A 25,779-nucleotide genomic window follows, 5' to 3' on the forward strand; every position below is an offset into this window, starting at 1 on the left:
TTGAATATTTCTTTGCTTTATTCACCGTTGACAACGCTTCCTTGCGCCCTTGTATAAATATATTCCCCAACATCGGGTACGTTTAATTCCACCTAGACGCTGTGCATCAAGTTTTCTTTCTTTTTTCTCTCTCCCATGAACACAGGATAAATTATTCGATGCGTATATCTCCGTGGGCGTATGTAAAAATTTAACCTTCGACAAAAATTCATGACCGACAATGCGTTATCTCCATATTCATATAGGTATCTTTCTCCATCCCTCTCTCTCTCTCTCTCTTTTTCTCTTTCTGTCTCACTCTTCCGACACATATATATACACAAACGTAAAGCTATTTATTCGTCGTTATGTAATGCCCCACTACAGTGAATAACTCTGGGTGCAAGGTAATTTAAACGTTAAACTACAGCCATGCTAACGATGAATGTACTAGCGTCGAATAAACGTGTTGTTTTCTCGTAGCTCTATGCACAATATACCTCTGCTTGGGCTAGCTCTCTTATCCTATGTTCCATACAGTACCATCCCTGTGTACATAACAGCTGCAACTTTCTAAACCTCACCTACAACTTATAAACTTTGGAGTTCATACGTATTAAAGCAACGCCAGTGATAACGATCAAAGAACGACGGTAAAGTTAGTATTAACTTTTACTGCAATTAAATTTTATTATCATGTAAACAATAGCCGTTATTCGATTATCGATAGATAAATAAATCTTTGATAGAATTGTTAGGATTAAAATATGATTCCTAGTTATTCGAAAGATATAATAAACGATTTTGGGATAATTAATTATTATTATATTTCTGAAAATATTCTTATGACATTGATCAAAATCTATATAGCTGTGCGATTTAAAAGGGTAGATATATTCAAATTTACGTAGGAGATAATAGAGAATGTAGTAGGAACGAATCGAAGAGCGGCGTTGTAATTAAAAATTCGCGCACACTGTCGGCTTTGTCATCGCGAACGAAAAAAGGGAAGCAACGATCGATGTCGCGCTCTACCAGCCAATTTGTCGCTTACGAAATTGCAGGTGGAACGGGGTAGGGGGTGAGTTGACTATGACGTCGACCTCGGGGGCTCGGCATAAAAAAGTCACCTAGGTGGAGGGAGGGAAGGGGGTGGTTTGAGTTCGACACCGTTTATCACGAAACGGTTAATATTTAACTCGTGGGCGGAGAGGCAAGTTTTACACGCGTCCGTTAACAAAGTGAGGCTGAAAACCATCGACTAGCACTATGTCGAAACTGCCTAAAAAGGAAGAGAAGAGAGAACAGAAAACAAAAAAAAATGGGATATAAAGAAAACGAGAGAAAAGAGATAAAATGTAGTCGCAAGAGGAACACTCGTTTCGTTTACGATAATCCGTCATGAAATTAAAAACATTAGGGTCTCGTAAAGATAAAGACATTGTACTCTTGTACGAGGGACATGATACTGCCAGGTCACAATCGCTTTTATTATAATATATAAAACGACATAACTGTAGTCATAACGTTGGGCCTATTACTACAAAAGCGGAAACTTGATATCCGTGTTATATCTGTCTATTTGGGTGTCTTCCTTTTCAACGACGAATATTATCTTTTTTCCTCCATTCCTCGACGTAACTTTTATTTCACAGAGTATGATAAAAAGCAACAAATTTATCAATAATTTATTTCAACAAGTTCTATATGCTAATTAATTTTTAAATGCTCGTATGTCGATTTGTCCTATATCGTTCAATCAAGAAATAAGTGTTAAACAATTTTGTGTTTTATTTTGTATTAGGAAAAAAAGAAAAAGTGATCACGTAGGGACATTTATCTAGTTCTTTCGTATATTTTGGTGAGGAGAGGAGAAACACCTTTCCAGAGTATTAATGAGAACGAATTAGATAGAGCCGAGATTAGAACCAACAGGTAGAATCACGAATAGGGGAGCTTCGTCGGGGATAATTCATCGCTAATCGAACATGGGAGCGGGCAGGTGCACAAGGTCGGTTTTCACCCTTACCGTCCTTATCCACTGGCGTACGCGGTTGCGCTCTATTATCGGTTGTTGGCCGTTGTCAAATGAAATGGCAATGCAAGCTAGAATCGAATAGGTAGATCAATTTATTGTACTTCGTCTTGAATCGTAGGTAAGCGTGATAATCAATTAATGTCAGAACCATCTATACATTTGTACAAGATAAATTGTTCTTTTATTCTTAGCCATTATATCACGTGTATGTGTCATAATTACATAGATATAACAATTGCATTTTTAATATGGCAGAGAAAGTAGAAACCAAATTGCACGGATTAGTACTACTTCTTTACTAACAAACTTTTATCTAAATATTCTCGTTATATGGTTATATTCTAGACAGTTCGGGAGGAAAGATAAACTTGATTTAACTTCAACATTATCCAATCAGCCACAGGGATTTCGAAGTTAAACTGGGCTTAACTTTATCCGGCTTATGGATCTAGCGTCGAATCTAATATAATGTTTGGAATTTAAAAATACGACACTTGCTTGACAAACGATCTCGTTGAGTTCGCAAACGAATAGTTCCTTTTGTTTAGTGTGGCTATGTATGTATCATTTATTTTCATTTTCTCTATTTTTGTGTGTGCTTTTTTTTCTATGCGTAGATAAAAGATGTCGACTAAAGATACGGTTGCATATAGCTATTATGCAAATCGTATTGGGAAGTATAATTAACGTCGTTATAAACCTAAGTTAAGCAATATATACAAACGGCTGTGTGATTTAAGTCCTTATGCTGCACTCCCAAGAGAAGAACGATAATGCTATTCGCGTAATAAAGCCTGAGTTCATGAATATTCAGCTAGCTCATATCGAAGTTTTAGTAAAAGTTATAAAAAACAAAAAGCCGCAATGGTCCAAAAAGATCCAAGAAGATCATATTCATAACTTGTTATTATAGAGAACTTGATACAGACTCTACGCGCTCGACTCTCCTGTAATACCTCGTAAATTGGATTAAAATTACAGTTGTAATATCCAGTCAGATCCTAATAAAGTTTCATCTAGTTTCAAAGTTAGAAACGCATCTCTCGTTTAACTCTTTATTTCCGCTCGACCAGAGGTATGTTGTAGAAAATTTCTAAACTGTTTTATTATTATAATAAAGTACTTTTAGCAACTCTAAAAGTATTTTTTTTTTATTCTTTTTCAAAAAGACTTTAAGCTACTTTTCTTGAAATAAACGTTGTTTAAAAACTTATTCGTGAAATAACTAACATGATAGAAAAAAAAGTAATATGTATCTTCGAATAAATGTAATATATCTTCGATAAAACTTACTTCGAATTAGGATGGACAACTCCACCACGCGTTGTGTTGTGTGCGGATACGAATTGTATTTGTAGACGCGTATCATCTTCCACGAATCGCCGATCTTACCTGAAATGAAAAAAAAAAAAAATATAATACACGACTATTTTCCTAGTTTATTTGATCAATTATCATATTTTACGCAAGAAATAGAAACGATTCTTAAAATATTTAATTTAAATTTCATTCAAAGGATTTGAAAATTTAAACAAAACTCAAAAAGTGTTAAGAGTGAATTTGTGGTCTTGTATAAAACTTGAGTCATTGGTGACTGTGCTTTACTTTAGTATATAAAGACACATTGTCTAGCGAGTTGAGAGTGCGAGCGAACTCGGTGTTAAAGGGATGGTGGAGGAAGGAATAAAGGGAGAGAAGAGAAAGAAGAAGAACGATGTTGGCCACGTGATGTACAATATTGTTAAAAGCATAGAAAGAGAGCGAGACTGTACACTGTTCTGCACCATTCCTAGGTCAGGCTGACAATGACAAATGATACCGTGGCCTGTCCTCAAATTTTTCTTATTACCTACAACGTAGCTTCTTATGCTGGACCGCTTTGCTGTCTATCTTTTCTGGTAAAGATCTATCGTGTGTCACTAATCATTGGAAACAGAGCAACGATCGAGATGGAGATAGTAAGTAAATGGTAGTGATAATAAAAAATAAGAAAAAAAAAAGAAATAAAATGAATCGATAAAATGGATAAAAAAAAAGAAGAAAAAAAATGAGCTAATTAATTCATTTTCATCGTGAAATTGAAAGAATGAATAATTAAGGAGACGCGTTGTTCCCTTCTTTGATCGCATAATTAAAACGTTCATCGAGATCGAAGGACTTTTAATAGAAGTCAAGCAATTCATAATTATTAGTCAAAGGAAGATGATTCGAAAAGAAGGGCCCGTGTAAACGCGGTAAACGATCGAATCGATCTCATTGTTAGAAACTGTGGGGGAGAGTTCGTTTGGATAGAATAAGAAAGAGAAAGTACAAACGATCGGAAGGCAAACGTCCTTTTGTCTTTATTCACTCCCCCTCCGTGTTGGCCTTGACTTCTCGACAAATTGTCAACTTATAATTGGCGTTCCTTAATTTTGTTGAATTAAGCTCGCGACTTGTTCTCTCGTTCTTGTGCACTCTCTTTCTCTTTCGTCATCCCTCTACTTTCCAAACCCTCTCCACTTGTTCATTCATGACACGTCATCTATTCTCTCTTCTCCCTCGTTCTTCAAGAACCCCTAAACGCATTGAAAGTGTTTCTAGTTTGTACCTCAAATTCTTCTTCTTCATCGGTCAAAGAGATCATTCGCCCATTAAACGTGCTTTCCAATGCCGTGATCTTTTCACGTTTCTTTTTTTTCTTTTTTTTTCACCATCGAGCAAACTCGCCAAAGTATATAAATATAGTAGCACTTTACGGCATATGGATACATCATCGTAGAAATGAAGGAAGATAGACAACTCATACCTACGTCGTATGCAGGATACCTTGTTCGAAAACAAAAGGGTCCAAGAGAAAGAGGTTTAATTGGCTTTCGAGGGAGACGCTCTGCTACTAGGGCCGCATTTAAGGCTTCTCTCTCCCTCCCTCTCTTTCTCTCTCGTTTTTGTTCAACACGGAACCATTTCGAACTTAACGTTATGCGAATATTGTACTTGGCAATCCAACAAGGGTCCCTTGAGTAAACTTTATAGGAACGTGGAACCCAGAAGCACACGATCTTGCGTATTGGATAGCGTACAGGTACGCACATGTGCGTTAGTATATGAAATAGTCCACGTATTTTTGCGTACTTATATATACGAATACATTTATGTGTGCAGAACGCGTTTGTGTGCACACTAGGAAGAAGTGAAGTGAGGTGAGAGGAAAAGAGACGATAGGATAGACACGCGAAAAGAGGGAGAGAAAGAGAAAGAAGGAGACAGAAAGAACAGAAGTAGGCAGATACATTCAGCAGAGGGTCACATAGGATGAGAAAGGGAGGGAAAGAGAGAAGGAAAGAGAAGTAGAACGGCAATGCAAGGGTGGGCCATGGGGTATGAATCAAGCTGAGCAAACATTGAACTTCGAGATACGGTGTCGCCGTACGAGAGCTACCGCTTGGCAAAGAGGAGGTTCTACCTCGAAGTACACCTTCGCGATTACAATTCCCGGTCTCTACTCCTGGCTACTAGCTCTACCCTCTTTCCCTCTTCACTCTGTCTCACTTTATCCTGATCCTAGTGTACCAAAACGACCGTAACGCTACCCGACGACAAAACATATAGATTATATCAAATAGTGGGGGTGTAGGATATCGTGCCATGTTTGTCGTAACGTAGTCCTCCTTCGCGGTGAGACATTTTCTTGCATTACAGATCAGACGTTTACAAATTCCTCCGGTCAGCTCCCTCCACCACAAAATAAATCGAATTTATTTTAAATAAGTATGATGGAATGATATAGGGTTTAACTATATTATAGAATATAAGTAATCGTCTTTTTGAGAGAGAGAGCGCGTGCGCGCTCTAGATGGAAATAGAATTTTGAAAAAGATTATAGTTATGGACGAAAGAATAGCGATTCACGGGTAGTCTTTTTCGGAGCGTGTGCAGGGTAAGGACGAGATAAGAATGAGGGCTGCTGTACGGCGAAACGTAACGTCTCATCCCAAGGGATATCAGGAGAGTGGCCCGGTCGGCTTCTCCTATCCATGGTACTTTAGCCCAACCCTAGCCATACCAGACTGGAATATCTTAAACGGGCAGGAGAACTTTTTAAGCAAAAACTTTATCATACATACGCCGACAAAGCCAGTGGGTAGTAGAGACGACATGATCTTTTAGTCGTCTGCCAAAAACTCTCTCTCTCTTTCTTTCGTATTCATTTATCGTCTCGATATTCTAATTGGCAGAAGAAAGAAAACAAGAGAAATGGAAAAATAGAAAAAAAAATATATATACGAGGGACATTACAGGGACGCACGTTCCTAATGTTTATTCTTCCTTTTCCTATTCTTCATACTAATAAATTAAACTGAACCTTTCTTTTTTTGTATGTTAAACAATCGAAGACCGTTTACTTTTTATATCTACGTTCAACCATTATATTCGAAAAAGCACTAGGTTCTCGTGAGACTTTTTATAACGAGCGCAAAAGTCTACCAGAGAGTAGAATTGAGAGAAAAAGGGAAAAGTATAAAAATAAGAAAAAAAAATAAAAATAGAAAAAAAAACGGATTCTCGGTTGGCCCCGATGGAAGATCGAAATAGCCTGAGAATCTTTACGAGAGTTAGAGCGCGTTGTGCTTACAACGAGGTGAAAAACGAAAAACAAAAGTCAATGGCGGAAGTCGACGATCAGCCATCTTGCCAAGTGGGATATTGTTGATCCTTAATGTCGAGAAAAAAAAGATAGAGAATAGGTATCGTACGAATCGTTATCTTGTCATATCATTCTCTCTTTTTCTTTTTTTGTTTTTCTCTCTCTTCTATATTTTTTCTATTTTCCTTGGCAAACTATTTCTCAAGCGAGTTCTCGTTTTCCACGCGCTTCGGTTGATGTGTATTATCATCGTGGTCGTCATATCATAGTCGTCGTTGAGAAAGCGTTTAACTCACGAGAACTTCGCGTCGAGACACGTTACACAACTTCATTCACGCAAGTAGACAGTTACACGCTTATGGCGTTCGCTTCGTCGCTCGCCTACGACCAAGAAGAGAAAGCAACAACGACGACTATAAAGGCGAAGAGAACGAGAGAACCAGCAAGCGAGAATCGTATAAAGGGTCGTAGGGAGGATGAGTAGGAGAAGGAGGAAGCTTGCGATGTACTAAGACGAGAGGAGCGTGAAGCGTAAACCTTTCCTTTTCTTTCTCTCTCTTTTCACTATTTTTCTTTATTTTTCTTGTTCTTTTCATCCTAGGGTTATACTACGTTCTCCTTTTCTCCACGTTTTCTTCATCTTTCTCTCTTTCTATATCTCTTCCCTTTCCATCTTGTATATTTCTTTACGAGGACGACAACGACAAAGCCTCGCGGCATAACTTTATCAAATTTCATTACCGTCCCTTTTCCCCGTCTACTTCTTCGTCCTCGTCTTCGTCTTCGTCTTCGTCTTCGTTGTCGTTGTTGTTGTCGTTGTCGTTGTCGTTGTCGTTGTCGTTGAGCTCACGAAGCTTTATCGTCTTTACCGTTTCGTCGCGACAGTGAACGAGCCTGGTATAGAAGATGGACGGATACGAGCAACGGCTGGGTTTGATCGATGAAATCGACGAGAGAGATGCTGGAACGAGAACTCTCTCTCTCTCTCTCTCTCTTTCGCTTTCTTTCTCTTTCTCTCAACGATAGCGCTCGATAACACGATGTAACGAACGATAACAAACGAGCAAGGAAGAAGCTAGAAGAAATCTTGTGTTGTGGACCTTCTACGAAAAAGGAAGTTTATTCTCTATCTCTCTATCTTCTTCTCTTTCGTTATATTTCTCTCTCTCTCTCTCTCTCTCTCTCGTTCTTTCTCTCTATTTCTAATTTTAACTTTAACTTCAACGAACGATGGCGAAATGAACAAGAGCATTGATCTTGTTTCGTGATGCATGATAAAGCAAGAAACTTGTCGAATTATAATACCTATACTCTCTTCGAGTATTTCAAAGTCATTTATTATTTTCACGTCAATGTTTCTTTAACAGTATAATTTTTATGTCATTAATATATTTCTTAAATAAATTATTAAAAAATTATACAACGTATTTAATGCTCTTTTCATTTCACATGCAATTATTTAGATAAATCGAACCTATGATTTTTTATCTTTTTGAAAATAATCATCCATGACTGGATCAATCTAATAGTTTTTTGCTTTTGGTACGAAGATTCGTTGACCAAGATAAGAAACGATAACGAGAATTGCTTTGGAAAGTTACGAGGGAATAAAGAAAAGAGGTCGAATGATGATCGGTAATGTCTTAAGGGAGAAGATGTGTGTATGTGTGTGTTCACAGAAAGTGTTCTTCGTCTTGAAGAGAGAGAATAAGAATAAAAGGAAGAACAAGCTTCTCTATTCTATCTCAAGCACGCCACCAAGAAATATTTCGTTGAAGGTTACGCGGAGAATCGTGCGCATTCGCGGCTAACCCGGGATTGCACGTCGGTAAATCCGCGGGATTCTTTGATTTAGTTTCACAAGTGGCGTACACATTCACTTGAGTGCATGCACGCGTGTGTATCTACGTATATATGTATATACGTTTCCATGTATATATTTATGCAACGAAGTAAAAGGTATTCTCTGCTAGGAATATCCTAGCGCGATTCGCATACGCTCGGTAAATGTAGAGATAAGCTTCCGGTAAGGGATCATTCTGGATAAAGCTGCACTCACGACGCGTCTTATTTCATTGCCACTTTCCTCACGACGCTAGACAGTTTTCTTTTTAGCCCCCTAGAAACAGCCATGCTATCCAGTCAGCTTTCTTTATTTCAATTCATTGCAATTTCATTCATTGCAAAAGCGTGACTACGTTAAGAGAAAAGATTTAATTTTTTCTATTTATCTGATGCTAATTTCTATCTAATTACGATTGAAAAAAGAAGAAGAAAACAAATAAGATTAGATAGAAGAAAAACTGCTTCATTTTTAATCACGTTACCAACTAATTAACAATTCAATTTATTTTTCTTGAGGAATGATTCATCTCTTTACTCCTTTTTTTAACGAAATATATAAATCACTGGTTGGATTCTAAGAAATTCGTGCCGATTGGCAGATCGCCGAGAAAGAGAATACTGAAGAAGAAGAAGAAGAGAAAGAAGAAAGGATTGAACGAAGAATCGAAAGACTGTCTTTTGAAGGTCGATTCGTCTTCTCGAGAGGCTGCCGTGCTTTCTTCTAAATCCTCGGCACGAGCTACAAGACCCTTTTATCTTCCGAGCAACGCTACAGATCGATAGAATCTCGTTTTTTTTTTAAGACTGTTTTTGGGAAATAACCTTCTCTTCCATACGACTTCGAGACCGTCGTGATTTTCTACGAGAAAAACGGTGTGGCTCGATTTTCCGTTTCCTTTGCGGTCTTTCCTGGTTACGTACGTTATCGTAAAACGGACATATTAAACAGATAAGAAATCTTAACAAGAAAAATTGTCTTCCTCTTTTTCTGCTGAATTTATTTTTCGTTTCTTATTTTGTTTTTTCGATCTTTCTGCTAGGTTTAACATCATTTATACGGTGATTCAAATACAGATAGTGTTAATTTAAGTTAGGTAAACGTATATTCTAAACTAAATTTACGCTATAAATGCGTAATACGACGATACAATGCACCATTGAAAAAGGGAGGAGAAGGAGTAGGGTACGTTTATATTGGTGCCACTTCGTTTAAGGTGTACAAGCGACGCTCTTGTAATCCTGCAGTATACACGTAATTGCAAGGACTCTACTGCAGCGTAAATTCGTTTAATGCGGCGCAGATTTAGCCTCTAAGTGTACATAATGATAGTACCTAGTCGTTTCTACTAGTCACTAGACAACATCGACGTTCATTTTCTAAATAACGAAAACTTATTTGAACGTAATACATTAAATCGATTAAGTTTGTTTACTTTCGTAATATTTATTACTTAAGTCTTTTCTAAGAAATTTCTTTTATATGTATCTATATAATCAAATATAAATTTTTCTATTTAATAATTTGAAAAAAATAGGTTAACAGTTTCTTGTAATAAGCAAGAAATACATTTACAAATTAGAGTATTAATATATCATATTTATGCGTTAATGTACATGAACGTTACAACGATGAATATTTATATTTAGTATCGTATAGTACCTACCAGTAGAAAGAAAATTAAAATGGATGAAAAATCGAGTCGAGTAATTCATTCTAGACTACATCCGTGGCTTTGTTGAGAAGCTAACAGACACAAAGCCATTGGGTATATAGGTAACGAACATCGTCGAAGAAAGCTTAATATTGATCACGCGACGGAAATTAAAGTTGGATTCAAAGTGGAAAACGTTCTACACGAGCTCTCCTCGTACGATCGTCGTATCGAATACTAGAAAAGAGCATTACGAAACTACTGGCTTAAGATCGCGTTGGATAGCGGAGCACGTACTCGGGTTATCGTCGATGTTTTGCGCATAGACCGTTCGTATTTTTCCACAGACTGTTTTTTTTTCCTTTTTTATTTTTTACCTAGCATTTCTTTTTTTAAACATCGTAACGACACTTGCAGCACCTATTAGCCTCGGCATTTCGTTCGTTCGTTCATTCGTTCGTCCGTTCGTACGATCGTTCTTGTATAACGGGCGGCACTTTCATTAAACGAATTTTAATGAAATAAAAAAGTCGACTATAACGAAGACTCATATTGCTCGTTCGTTCGATTTTATTTTATTCGTGATGTCGAGCCCGATTCACGCTACGTAAAATTTTATTTACGCTACGTGACATTCTATTCGAACAAAATCATTTTGTTGGAAGAACGAAGTTCTGGTCGGACGAGCAAGTATCGTAATCGGAGATGTCATTAGAAACATAAAGCGCATTCGGTGTGAGACAAAATAAAAAATGAGCAAATAAAACAAAAACAAAAATAAAAATAAAAATAAACAAGAGGTGAGATAACGTTAACTAAAGAATACTTCGCGAAATTGTCTCATTAGGAGAAAGTCGTACTGTACTCCGTTGTACTCGATATTATTGAGATCCAAGAATTCTTCGAGAGAAAACGAATCGTCCGACGTTTCGATTTGACAGACTTCCGTGAACTCGTGGGTAGATAGTTAAATGAGAGACGAAAGAGAAAAAGAGAGAGATTTCGTTTAAAGGGAAGCTACTTTTCTACTACGAGAGAATCGTTAAACTCACTTTCTATCTGTATAAATTCGAAGGTTAACTCCGATTTTGTTTTTAAGTTTGGACGAAGAACCTAAATTGATTGTACTTTGAAAAATCGCGTTTTCAATCAAGCCCTCGGTAAACAAACGCTCGCCCACAGAGACTACTTTCTCTGTTTTAGAAATATGCACGACAACGACGACGATGACTATGAGAACACACAGACGTACTACCTGCTCACACAATAACACGCAGACAGATGCTAGTAGCATCAACGTAGAACGAAGAAAATTGTAAAACGCAACGATGGGTGGCTTTTTCCTCATTGATATTCATCCGGTGTAGCTCTAGAGCGCGATTGGCTAACTACCCTACCGTACACTAGCAGCACCAGCACTACTACTACCATCACCACCACCAATACTACTACTATCACCATCACAGTCTACCCCAGCCATTTTTCTTCGTTTCTTTTTCTCGTTCGTCCTCGTGGTCCTCCTCTCAGACACCGGTTTCTCTACCTCATTCTATCTCCACTTGCTTCTCCATCTACTGTACACCGTCACGCATACGCGTACCAGCGCTCACACTAAAGGTACACATGCACTTTCGCTCTTTCTTTTCACTCTCGTATTTCCTTTTGCTATACATCTGTCTATCCCTCCCGCCCCCTTCCTTCATCCCTTCGAATCCCTCCTCGTTCCGAGTCAACGACTGTTCTGGGTAATGCATCGATTCGTTTCTAACTCACTCCAGTAACACCCTCCACCGTCTCTATCTCTCACCCTCTTCGTTCTACCGCTTCGTTTTCTCTGTTACTACTCACTCTCGTCACTCAGGGTTTACTCTTCTTGATTAGGCTTTGGGAATAAAAAAAAAAAAAAGAAAAAAAAAGCTTCGGCTACGGTTTGAAGGATCGCATAAAGACTTAATGCGAAAGATTCAAGCCGACGACGACGACGACGACGACGACGACGACGACGACGACGATGATGACGGATATCGGCTTGGATCTGAGAGAACGGGCTGTTTGGCCGAAGGGATGAATTCAAGAAGAGAAGAGAAAGGGATCGGCAGGCAGAAATTCGCGAAATCCAGCGATGCGAAGAAATAAAGGGAGGGTACTCGCTCGTGGATACGGGGAATCACAGTCCAATTAATTGTGCGTTGAATCGAATTGTTTGAATAGATGCTAAACTATAAAAAGGATATGATACGAATTATGATTGTTTAATACATTTATATTAACTGAAAAAAACAAAATTATTTTATCTATGTTTTTTCCTTTTTGTTTAAACTGTTGAAAGTTGAGAAATAATCACGCGTTTTTTTTTTTGTATTTCACCATAACAATATATTTGTTTTAATTAGTTATAATTATTTAAATCATATAATTATATGTTTATTATTATTGATATTATATGATATTATATGATTATATATTTTAATTTATAAATATATATATATATATATATATATATATATATATATATATAGAGAGAGAGAGAGAGAGAGAGAGAGAATTCATGAGCTATTCTGTGATGCATCCTTGATTATTGAATTATTAATTTCAAACAATGATATGCAATAGATCTGTTATTTCTTGTATCGATTTTATTTCATGTTTCATTTAATAAATTTACGAGAAATATTTGGAATATTATTTAGAAGATTTTAAGTACGATATAACAGCTAATATGAATCGTTCAATTTTGATAGTAGATATCGTCAGGTGAAGGGGTGGAGACCTTGGCATCATGTCCAGTTGAACGGAACGCCCCTGATCAAGTTTTATCGAAATACTTAAGTGATACGCCTCTCTTGGCAGGATGAGTCGATTGTGGTCGAGATCCACGTGGCCGAAATCTGTACTTTTGCGCTTGCGTCCTTTCCAAAGGAATAATATTTAAAACTTTGATAGATGTTCCATTTTAGGAATGAAATTGATTAAAAATTGTTACATGAAGTTTTTTTTTTTAAAGATAAAATAATAGATTTTCCTTTTGACGAAATCGAAAAATGTACAAATTACGATTCATCAATCTTGTAAAAAGATCCTTTTTCTCAGATTTTCTCATTTGCCTTTGATCATAGAAACACTATTTAACGTTGGTATCGTGCACCGCAAAGAAAGAAGCATAGAACTAAGGCTGTTGCAAAGAGCCCTGTAGCTGTATCGACTCGAAACGTACTATATAAAGCTTTAAAGCTGCATGAACATTACCAGGGTGATATACGTGGCAAAAAGTTGGCCACTTTATTCATATGCCTCCGCACCATGTTCATAACCTTCACGAGCGAGTATATAAAAAAAGTGGCCATGTAGTCGGGGTTCCCCTCTTCTTCATATTTCTTTTCGACTAGCACCTCACATAGTTCGCACAGGGCTACAGGAAAATAGCATTCCTATATTTCTTCCTTGGCTTGGTTTAAATACGCTTAGATTCTGGATACGGGATTCTGTGGGAACTACTAGGTAGACCGATATTGTATTGTATTTTTGGAAATATTTCAAGACAAACTTGTTCATTCCATAGTCGCAAGAAACTTTTCACTATCATGAACGGCATTTCGCGTGGTGTCGCAACTGGTACTGAGGGGTTGAACAACGAAAAAGAGAGAGAAAGAGAGAGAGAGAGAGAGAAGGTGTGAGGAATTGTAGTATGAGGTTGAACCAAGCCACTTCGGAAGTTGTTAACCTTTTGAAGCATCTCGAGGTACCCTCACCGAGAGCATGTAATTAAGTCCTTCTTAATCAGTCTAGTTTTAATTTCATTATGATCGCTAGTAATATATGCTTACAGGTCTTTTACATTATATACAATTACATAAGTTGTTTTTAGAAACTCTTTTTCTTTCATTCCCATTTCTTTCTTTCTGTCTACTACTTTTCCTAACGTTTTATAAAACTCTTGTTAATAATTATTAGCGAATATGTTCTAATACCACCACCTTTGCGGCTTTCGATTTTGATCCAATAAAAATGTAGTATCGCGAAATTTATGCCCGCATATTCGCGTCTCGATAAAAGGTATGTTCTCAACCCGGCGTATGATTCTCTATAACCAGGATAATGATGAAAGAGGGGCGCGGTGAATAGAGTACGTTTAAATCAAGAGGGAGAACCGTTCGCATGCCAACACCGATATCGAATACCGTGAATAAAGTAGTCCTGTTTCGAGCGTTTACGTTCTCGCATAAAAGGAGATCACCGGACATCGATTTCTAAATTTTCGAGTATGCTATGAATGACTTAGAACGATGAAATATTTCCTAATACATTGTATATAAAGAATATCTTATTTTATAAGACAATGGTGATAAGTTTATCATATGAGATATAAAAAAGGATAACAAGAAGGTGATAAAGTTAGAAATATAATCAAAACCGAGTGTGTGAAAGTAAAGAAAAAGGGATCTTTCTCGGAGCAGTAGTAAAGTACTTCAATATCGAAGTATTCGAACGCGAGATGGAAGTCGAAAAGCAAGAATCTAAAAATAAATCACGTCGGGGGTTGAAAGGCGGTAGTGTTGGAGTCAATGGCCCTTGCCCGTAGTTGCCCGGGTTTTTGGTTTTTGCCATAGCATCCTCTCTCTTCCAGCCGGCTTCCCGGCCTCCGTAGTGTCCTGGGTAATGGAGTAGAAGGATAATAATGCTCTGTTTTACAGTAACGGAGTGCTGCCTCTTCTTCCCCCTTGGTACCTAGAGTGTATATGAAAACATCCAGCAAAATATCCACCGGATACTCGGCTTCGTAAGTTTGAGAGATGGCTGCCGAGCTTTCTCTCTCTCTCTCTGTGTGTGTTCTTTCCTTTACAATATTCTCCGTCTCTTTCTACTCTCTTCCCTTTCCTTATTCTTTTTTATCTTACCTTCGTCCCACTCTATTGACATTCTCACATTATACGAGTCTATAGTAGCAAACTCATACTTTTTGCTTCCAGTCATTCGACTCTTATTTGCAACTTCGTTTCTTTTTCACTTCATTGATTGAACATTCATTTTTCTATATTTTCTTTCTTTCATCAAGTATCTGATTCTTCCAATTATTTTTTACTTTATAATACTGCGTATAGAAAATGTTATTTCTTTTCACGTGAAAAATCTTTCTGAACTATAGAAAAAAATCATTTTAACCAATCCTTTTATAATTCGATTATTTTTATTTCAGAATAATATGTTTATTGGACACACTTTTTAATCAGTGACATATTCTTCGCAATGATATAAAAGATAACCCCTGAGGGGTATAAGATTTATTTACTTGCTTATTGTATTTTTGTCTTTCTCTTTTTAACAGGCATCGTAGAGAACTACTCCGCGTTTCATCGCGTTCATCGACCAACAAACGTGAATCGAGATATCGGATAAAGATTAGGTGCGAATACCAACGCTACTTCAACCGGAGCTTCAGAAAAATAAAAGAAAAGGATAAAGAGAGAGGAAGAGAGAGAAAGAGAGAGAGAGAGATTGAACGAAAGAGTGGTACGCCTTGTATAAGGTTTTTATGTTTTCTCTTTCATGATAGTAACAAGACCGCGAATTAACCCTCTCACCCTTTTCCCCTTATTTTTCTTTTATTTTCCTTTATTTTTTTATCACCCTTTTTTCTGTGTACCTTATTTCTCCCTCTCCAACACCCTTTTCCTATATTTTTTTCCCTTTTTCTCGGGTGGAATACGAACCAATAGGATCTGGATAAAAACGCGTGAAAAGAAATAGGAATAGCTTCGAAGGGAATAGAAGGATCTGAGATGGTGTTCATGCACCGCCATAAATACTTCACCGACAGACTCGAGAAATTTTGCGGCCCAGTTCCCATTGGTTTTAATATTTTCCATACGGTTCCTCGCCGCGAAAGCGAACGAGCTATCTCGTAAAAAAACTTTTTCTGCCTGTGTCACTTCGGCGAGCATATAATACAAAATTAATCGCGTGCGATATACGCTTTACGATTCGATTCACTGCAACTGCTAGACCTTTTTAAGGATAAGGTCTTAAATGATCGATTTTAAAAATAAAATTTGATCCATGGGAATATACATACATGCTTAATTATTGATATAATAAATATATGTAATACGTCAACAAGATTATGTTGGAATTGTGTAAACGATGTTAACACAGGTAAAAAAAAAGATTCGTTTCATGATTAAGAATCATCTGAAAAAGTAACGAGCTTACGAGTGGATGAGTAAGGTGGAATACTATTCGCTCCTTCGAGCAAGTGTAAATTTTATAACTGGGTGCACAAGTAGGCACCACGGGAAAGCAAGTGTGTGCGAGCAGTAGACGTAGTTTATTCAAACGAGGCAAGAGAAAGCTATTGAAATAAGTAGGGTCGAGTGGTTTGAGACAGTGGAAAGAGAGAACCTCTGCGATCTTTCTATCTCTTATTCTTTCTTACTACTTTTCCGCAAGAAGTTGGAGAAAGAGGTATGGAAAGGGGTGCCCTTTCTATACCACCCTCTTACTCTCTTTCTTCCTTCCGGTCCATTGGTCGCACCCCATGATTTAACCTCGCGTACCGCTTTCCAAACGGTAAAGCGAAACAGGATGAGGGTTTACTTTCTCTCTTTCTCTCTCTCTCTCTCTCTCTCTCTCTCTCTCTCTCACTTATTTTTGCAAGAAAAGAGTACTGCTTCATTTTTCTAGATACCCAGTTGGAGTCGATTTTTTCTTTCTTTTTTCTTCTATTCTCTATTTCCTTACTGGACATCAATCTAATACATTTTCTTTGATACAAAATCGTGTAGAAACGTTTGCAAGATCTCACAGGCGACTTTTCTCGCGAAAATAAACATACCATCTTTATGCTTATGGGAACTCTTTGTTAAACATAAACCAAACTTCTAAATCTTCTGTTGTATCAGCAGCTTCAAAAAAATAGTTCAACCACGTACAACGAGAACCAATGTCTCGAGGCGAATTTATGTACGTGTCCAAGTTACAGACCGCTGATCGTGAGCCGATAAGAAGAGGGCTGATCCTTCTCCAGTACGTTCCGCATATGTGAACATACAACCAACGTTTGTATCATTTCACCAAGGGAAAGGAGGAATAGCTTTCGGACATACAAAACGAGAAGTCGAAATCTCGAGGGTTCGGTTTTCTTTACAAAGTGCAATTTCCCGTAAACGTTCTCGCTTCTCGTCTCGCTCTTCTTTCATCTTGTTCACTCTCTCTCGCTCCCACACTGTATTTGTTGTCTTTTCATTTTTTCCTTTCACTGCTCTTTCGTCCAACTCTCATTCTACATCTTCCTTCCTCAGTACGATTATCGTTGACCTCTTTTACAAAATCCCATCGACCAAGTTTTCCTATAAAAATCAACAATACGAAAAAAATAATAAAAGGTCGTAGATCGATGTAGCATAACCGCAGTGACCACGTTGGCTTTTATAAGGGGTTTCATAAATCAATGTGTGGTACAACATTAATATAAAGGTTTAAGAAAAATCAATGCAGTTATATATGCAGTTAAGTTTATATCGAATAATTATTATTTCGTAAAAGATCTTAAAATTAGAATGATTATATTAAGACAAGTTTGATTAGAAGTTTAAGTCATGTTGGTATATTGATCAATAGTACATAATTCCTTCTCTTTCTCTCTCTCTCTCTCGTTACGGTAAGCACTATTCCGGAGAAATTTAAAAAAGAAAAAACTTTCGAATACCACTAAATTTTTTTTAGAAAAAGAGATTTCAATTGTTAGATAAAAAAAGATGAAGATTTAGTAGGCAATCTTTTGATTCAACTTTAAAACGATTTGAGTTTAAGTCGATGAATGAAACGTAGAAAAATGCCCGTTCACCGATGACTCTGCCATAGATTTGTGTCCTCGGTCTGCGCATATGTGTTAGCACGGACTTATTCATGTGTATCTGTGTGGATGGGTCCAGCGCAAAACAAACAAGGCTTACCGCATTGATCGCTGTAATCCCGAACACGTATGTATTCTCTCTCTCTCTCTCCCTCTTCCAACTCTCTCGACGATGCCTCCGAAGCAGTATCTCCTCCCCTTTTAACCGCTTCCGTAGCACGAAACCCTTCGTCCCTGGTGGTACGTGTCCGTCGATTCACTCTACATCGACGGAATAGGCGTGTGCGCGAGCTAACACGCGTGCACGTCTGTCTTTGTGCTTACGCGCGGATGGATTGTCACAACAGTCCGGGACACTAGACTAAACACTTCAACGATCGTGACCACCGAGAGACGACGTGTTTCCACCGCACGGGTAATATCCGTGACAATATCCACCCCTCTGCCTCCTGTCGTCATAGCTCCCCCCTCTTCTACCTTCTACCCCTTCAACCACTTGGCTTTTCTCTGATGAATCGACCTGCTCGACAAGTCTCGCGAGAGATCAATATAAGTTGTTATTTTTCTTCTTTTTTTTCCATCATATGGATATAGAACATTGATGCATTGTCCATAATGATTATTGAAATATTATATATTGAGAATTAACAATAAAATATAATATTTGACAGATTTACCGAGTACTTGAAAAATAATATTGACATACAGAACAAATTTGTGTTTTAGATCGAAAGGATAGAAAATTATTATCGATTTAATGACGATATTTATTCAAACTATTTCGTGAATACAATTTATGGAAATTATTGTATACAATCTTTTTTTCACCAGCTGGTACTATGGAATGTCGAACATTTTTAAAAATTGCCTGAGTACATTTATCCCGAATCCTATCCTACGTCAACAGCAGTTACTGGAATATTTTTAACGAACGACCGGGACCTTGCGAAGGGAAAAAAGATTACGTCTCTTAGTAGGAAAAGGGTTAACGAGGAACAGATTGTTTCCGGTTAGAAAATACAATAATTTGCGTAGAAGTGGAACGGTTGACAAAGAGAGGCGTTCAAGCTTAAAAAATGAAATGGGTAATTAAGAAATCGGTTAATATAGGGGTCATGTTTTATGATACGCCCATTGCTGTACGCTCCCTTCGTGATCATCTTCTTTTACTTCTTTTCACTATCCAATTCTCTTTCTTTTTTCATCGTAACGAAATTTGCAGAAAAAAAAAGATAGCGATAATGTGTGTGTGTGTGTGTGTGTGAGAGAGAGAGAAAAAGAAAGAGAGAGGGTTAAAAATTCCCGGGTATACCGATGATTTATAAACGAGGGGGGAAGCAGAACATGTGGTGCGCATTAAAATTTAGAGACCTTAAATTAATGATTCTCAGTAATTGCGAGAATCCGGCCTGGTGGAAAGGTAGTAAAACGGTTTGTTAATTCTACAAAATTATCTCGGGTACGGCGAGGAAATCGTAATTAAGCGAATGGTTGTATGTATGTTAAAGATCGGTAAGCGAGAGAATTATCGAGATCGCGAGAGGACGTTTTCTACGTAAAATAATCCTCGTGAATTTCTACGAAAGAGAGAGAGAGGGAAGGAGAGAGAGAGACAGTATATGGTAAGAGCAACGAATGGAAATGTAATTTTTCAACGATCGGTTGGTTGGTATACTGTCCATTCGACGACGATCGACGAAGCTGTCGCGACGTATTATACATGCTACCATGGTTTGCACGTTTTGTATTCCCTCGTGATAGAGCTTTTTGTCGAGCTTCCCTATATAAATGGTCGATACCGCGGATACGAGATTGCAGATACGTGCGGCTGTTTATGTGAGTTTGCATTCGTTTATACGCACACGTTTACGCACGAATTTCGGCAAAAAGTTCAATTTATTCGTTAGTATTACAACGACCAAGTTCAACCGGGCAACGTTTATATTACACGAAAAGATAGCACACGACGATACTTTTGAAAAATACTTTTCTCCGTTTCGATTGTACTGGGAATAATTTCTGAACTTTTTTATAACTTTTACACGTACTATCTTCGACGTCATCCGCGCTTTATTAAAATTTAGAGAAGAAGACTTTCTTTATTTTTTATTTTTATTTCTCTCTCTATCTTTCTATTTCTTCTTTTTCTTTTGATCGCACGAGCTCGACGTTCTTTCATCTTTCATCGAACTTTTACTTTATATCGCACTGAAAGGGAGGGGAATGCAGTTGGACAACAATAAGCGAGCAATGTTCTCTTCCATCGTTTCATCGTCATCGTCGTCGTCGTCGTCGTCGTCGTCGTCGTCGTCGTCGTCGTCGTCGTCGTCGTCGTAGTAATTTAGAGCGACGAATTTCTATATCTCTCTTTTTGTCTTTTTTCTGTATCGACGTCCTTCTCCATTCCACCCCCAACTCCTCAAGCTTTTTCTCCGTTTGGTACTCGTTTTCGCTTTTTCTGTGTCTCTCATTTCTCCTTTTTCGACGTCGTTTAACATCGCACCGAGATCGAAGCTCGGTAGGATTATCTAGGAATCTTGGATTTCAGGATTCCTAGAAAGAGAGAAGAAGAAACAGAGGGAGACGCTCCAGTTCCTCCAGCGCGATATCCGTGACTCGATTTCCGAAAGCGCCGTGTTCGTGGAACGAGAAGCATTCCCATGTATATCCACCTACATATTTCCCTATTTCTTTCGTTCGTATTCGAGACGGGTTCACCGATCCACAGCCCTCGCAGATTTACCGTGAACTCAATTCAGACGGTAGTTACCCATTATTTCCCCTTCAAGTATTATCCTCGTACAAAGACGGAAGTGTTCGGAGTACTTCATATACGTGTTGCACTCAACTCTAATATACATACTTATATGTATATATCATTTGGAAATGTTGTACAGGAAATCTAGGTTCGTGGGTATGCTCGCGTCGTAATTACACGATGATTTATTCTGATAATCCGAAAACAATCGAGAATAACGATGCGGACGTTCTCTCGACGTAATACCCCAAGCCCGGAGAATAAATTAAAAACTTTTCGCAAGTTCCTTGATTATAAGTTTCGCAATTGCTTCGCCGTGGATTCGAGGCTTCATCGCTTGTCTTCTCGAGCAAAGTAAGCTTTGAAATCTTCTTGGAATTTTCCTCTAAGACGTCCGATAAAAATGCGTATCATTGAAAAGTTTCCCTTTTTATTCATTTTTTTTTTTTTATTATATATTTACTATTTTTATTCGATACAAAATTCTCTTCAGATCAACACTTTTATTCATAAAAAAAAGGACGTTGAATAAATTAATCGTTTGATTATTTTTACTAATGCATTAAGAACTAAAAATATAATAAAAACTAGAAGACAGGGATAAGAGAGAAGATTCAGAACTACACGAGGCCGTCCAGATCTTTCAGTTTTCATCTTGGCTCACTTTAGTAATTTTCTGGCTGTCGGAATCGCATGATACTCGTTCGGAGCGTGTTATTAATGAAAGGGAGAGCTATGCTATCCCAACTACATTCATTTTTTTTTTCTTTACCCCACCTAGCTTAACGAATATTTCTATCCCTCTAACGAATAATATTTTATTCAAAATCTCGTTTGCAGAAGGGAAGCATAAGGTAAAATTGGATGACACCGGAGAAGACTTGATGAGTTTCCAAGGTTCTGCGTCTTTTTTACATAGTACACCTAGCGACGAGTTTATCTCGACGGAAGGCATCTTTCGAAAAGAGCGAGAGAGGGAGGGGGCAGAAAAAGGGGGTAAAGAAAGAAAGAGAAAAAAGATAGTGAAGCACGTATCGTCGATAATTTGAAGACTCGGATGACTCGAGGATGGATCGATGAATAGAGACGTGCTTCGATTATCCTCGAAGCGGTCGTATTGCTATCGGGGGATCTTTATCTTCAAAAGAGACTAACGCGCGCTCCTTCACTTTTATATGAAGATGGAAAAGTAAAGCACGATGAAACTACCTTCGTGGTATGTCGGAAAGCGGAAGGTGATTGCGAAGTTCTTCCTTCTTTCTTTCTTTCTTTCTTTCTCTTTTTTTCTATCTCTTTTTCTCGTTGGCTCTTCGTCTTTCTGTTCGTGCGGTCGTATCCACTGCCGAGGTCAAAGAGCGCAGTAGTAGTGCTGGTACTGGTGGTGGTGGTGGCAATGGTGATGGGACTACTCGGTGAGTCGAGGGTGAAGGGGTAAAGAGAGAGGAGTGATAGTCTGCTGGGCTCCACGTTTCATTAGCCCCGCCGGCTAACAGTTAACCGACAATTTAAACAATTTTTAACTTGGAAACTTTACTACGTCCGTCCTCCTGCCACCCCTTCATTACCTTGCGGCAACGTGGACGACGCCGGCTTGGACAAGTCTCGTCAACGAACGGAGTACGGCTCACCTTCAGTTCACTGATAGAACCAAAAGAAGGAAAAAAGAAATGAGCTAAAAGTACGGACGAGGTAGAGAAATAAGAGAGAGAGAGAGAGAGAGAGAGAGAGAGGGAGAAAAAGCTAGTAAGAAGAAGACGGAGAACAAGGGCAAACTTCGCAATATGTGATTATGACGATAGATAAAGTTTTTAATCGATACGGCACGGGATAACTCGTCGGCCAAAGTCGAAGTGTACTTGCGAAAACTTACACGACTTCGTTCTACGTTCTACGAACGTATATATACGTGACATATATATATATATATATATATATATATATATCTGTTTCTATTCATTTCACTTACACTATGTTTTAATTTCGCTCTCATTATTATTTCGATAATATTTAGAACAAAAAAGTATTTATTTATTTACTTTTGTTTATGATTTATTTTCTTTTACGTTGATGTGCGAATAAAAATATTTCTAAAGCTCTTCAATTATAAATTTTTGTAGTCGTTTGTATTCATACAATTGAAGATATAGTTTCATTAATATATTAAAAATTCGCTTTGATTATTTCATTTGTTTTTTCAAATTGTTACTACAGTTTCGATTAGTGAAATAACTATAGATACAAATAAAAATGACGAAATGTTAATCATTTTATTTATATCGTAATATAAAAGTGGAAAAGCGTAGACAGAGAGAGAGAGAGAGAGAGAGAGAGAGAGAGAGATTAATAAAAGAGGAAAAAAGAAAGATGAGACGACAAAGAAAAAGATCAGCGGTCGTTGTACAACTATAAGTGTCAAATAAAATTTAATTACGGATGAATGACGTTACTTTTGCCGTATTCGCTTTTCGTGAAAAAACGATAATGAAGCTTGCGCATTCATTTGTCTTTTTCCCTTATAATCTTTTCTAACGAAAATCCAATGTACATTCCTCTGGAGTTTCCATATTTTCTTTCCAATTCGTTTAGCGAATTCCATCGTTCGTCGTCATCATTCGTAACGCGAATCAGATTAGTCGTAAAAAGCTTTCCTTTTTTTATTTTTATTTTTTTACCTTTACGCAAGAGGAATCACGAGGAAATGTTGAACATAATAAAAAAGGAAAAATCTGAAATAAATGCGTATATACATACGATCAAAAACATACACACGTACTATTTTTCTTCTTTCATTTTATCATATTCAATAAACATTAATTTTTTATTTGTCCAATCGCTCAACGAAAAAGTTTACACACTGTGCAACGTTTTCTCGTTTATTTTTTATTCCTCAAGCACGAATTAGGTAGGTTGTCTCCATCCAAGCGAGGCTCATACTTTTTGGGGCACTTCGGGCCACGCAATTTCGCGATTACACAATTGCGGAATAGGCAGGAGAGAAACGGAACGACGACCGTGCAGCACGGTGTAACGTATTGAAATTTTTCCTAGTACGACTGCACGGGAACATTTTCTCTTTCTCTTTCTCTCTCTCTCTCTCTCTCTCTCTCTCTCTTTCTCTCTATCTATCTCACTCTCTCATTCTCTATGTTTTTCCCTCTTTCTCTTCCTCTTTTTATCTTTTTTTCTTTCCCTTTTTGTCGAGCGAGATAGAAGCGTAGGAGGAGGTGGGTTGTCGAAAGGTGGCCTCGGGAGAGGGAATGTGTTAGTAAGGGTAAAAGAGAAAGAGAGAGAGAGAGAAAGGTATTTCGATAGCCTGTTGCCGGCACGCCACACGCCGGTAATATGCAAATAGCGCGGCTGAAGCGCGCGCGTACGATGACAGAGGCGCGACGGAGGGTAACTCTGGTAGGGTTGAAGGGAGAGTGGGAGGTAGGATCGAATGTTCCTAACCGTACACCGTCGGCTTTGATCATATGTAACAGCTCTTTGCACTAGACTGAACCCAATGAACGCCGAGCGCGTAATAATAGAGTAGAGAAAAAATTCGCGGTATAATTCTTCCTTTCCAGGCCAACTTCTTTTTCTATTTTTTTTTTCTTTTTTCTTTTCTTCTTCTTCTTTTTTTTTTTTTTTGTCTATCTTCCCTTTTTGTTTTTAACTTTCTCATTTGGTTTACTTTCTCTTTCTTTCTATTCTTCTCATCAAGTCTTTTACTAGCGTTAATCAACTTTTCTACGCGTGACGGTGTGGATGTTTGTTAATTTATTTTCGCGTTATAAATTATAGTATAAATATTTGAGTATCTTGTAATAATGGTTATTTTTTTTTCTGTTTTCATTTTTCATCAAATAAATTATAAAATCGTTAATGAATTTAAAAGATAAAATTGGTGAAGGTATGAGATAATTTATGTATTAATAATTGTATCAAATATTTAGAGAAATTTGTAACAGTCGATGTAAGAATAATTTGTTTAAAAGGTTTCGAGAAAAATGTCATTGATTTTCTTTAAAGAAAGAATTATAGACAACGTTAATCCGTTGTCCCGACGTCTCGACGCTGTTCCCTTTGGATCCTTTGATCCTTTTCTCGTCTTCTAGAATCAGGATCCTTCGAAATCTAGGAAACTATTTGGATGTCGGTCCGATATATAGCAAAAATGTCGAAATGTCATGGTATTCTCTTTTCACCTTTACCTCTCTCTCTCTCTCTCTCTTTCTCTTTCTCTTTCTCTTTCTCTTTTTCACAACGATACCTCGATAGTATAGGAGTGCGAGAAACTGAGACGGCTTTCTACTATCGTAATTAAAATAGTTTACAAACGCGTTGGCATTCTGCAAAAGCAACCGAAGAAGAGTCAGTCAAGTGGAACAAATTGAACAATAGATCCCAAAGCGTTACGGGGACCGATTACGTACGGCCCACGTAACGTGGTCACTAGAACTCGATCTCTTTGTGCCGAATACGAACAGATAAATGGGGAAATGTTTGTCCGCTATCGTGCATGCCATGATCGTATCCCATTACTATTTCTATTTGGTCTATTTTATTTAGTTACTTCGTCGACAAAGAAAAAACAAACCTACACATACGATTAATACATTTTTTGTCTTTTCTTTTTTAATCGTTTAGTAAGGTAAACATCCAACGAAAAATATGTTTGTAATCATATTAAAGAACGATAAAAAGGAGTATGCATAGGCATCCGTGAAACATCAGAGAAAAAATATACTCTTTACCAGTATAGTAGCTACACACAAAGTTTCCTATAACTTCCTCTATCAGAGACACCACTATAGGGTAGCTTTGTTACGAGCGTCTACTCTATCACGGATGATTATGCTTCCTTTTTTAACGCTACACCGCTTCGCGTCTCGTGCTATAAATAATGTGGCTATCGGTGCGCTTTACCTCTCGCTTCCTTTCCCCCTCACGACTACTCTTTCCTCCTTTTACACCTACTTGGTAATATATTGCAAGTAGAATCTATGATCGGCTAGTAAAAAGATGTTTTATATATATATATATATA

At 37.6% G+C, this 25,779-nt stretch overlaps 1 protein-coding gene across 7 annotated transcripts in view; it reads right to left on the reverse strand.

Moving 5' to 3' along the window:
* LOC107065093 (nucleolysin TIAR) overlaps positions 1 to 25,779 on the reverse strand; it is a 418,517-nt gene that overhangs the window by 353,527 nt on the left and 39,211 nt on the right. Inside the window, exon 2 of one of the 7 annotated variants that reach the window (XM_089174046.1) lies at positions 3,311 to 3,409. The exons of the other annotated variants lie outside the window; for them this stretch is intronic. The gene's annotated coding sequence lies outside the window, so the exon portion shown is untranslated. The remainder of the gene's footprint in view (positions 1 to 3,310; positions 3,410 to 25,779) is intronic. 7 annotated transcript variants of the gene reach the window in all.

Source organism: Polistes dominula, unplaced genomic scaffold (genome assembly GCF_049000335.1).
Source record: "Polistes dominula isolate Pdom_NZ unplaced genomic scaffold, Pdom_raw_medaka contig_28, whole genome shotgun sequence".
Classification (NCBI taxonomy): domain Eukaryota; kingdom Metazoa; phylum Arthropoda; class Insecta; order Hymenoptera; family Vespidae; genus Polistes; species Polistes dominula.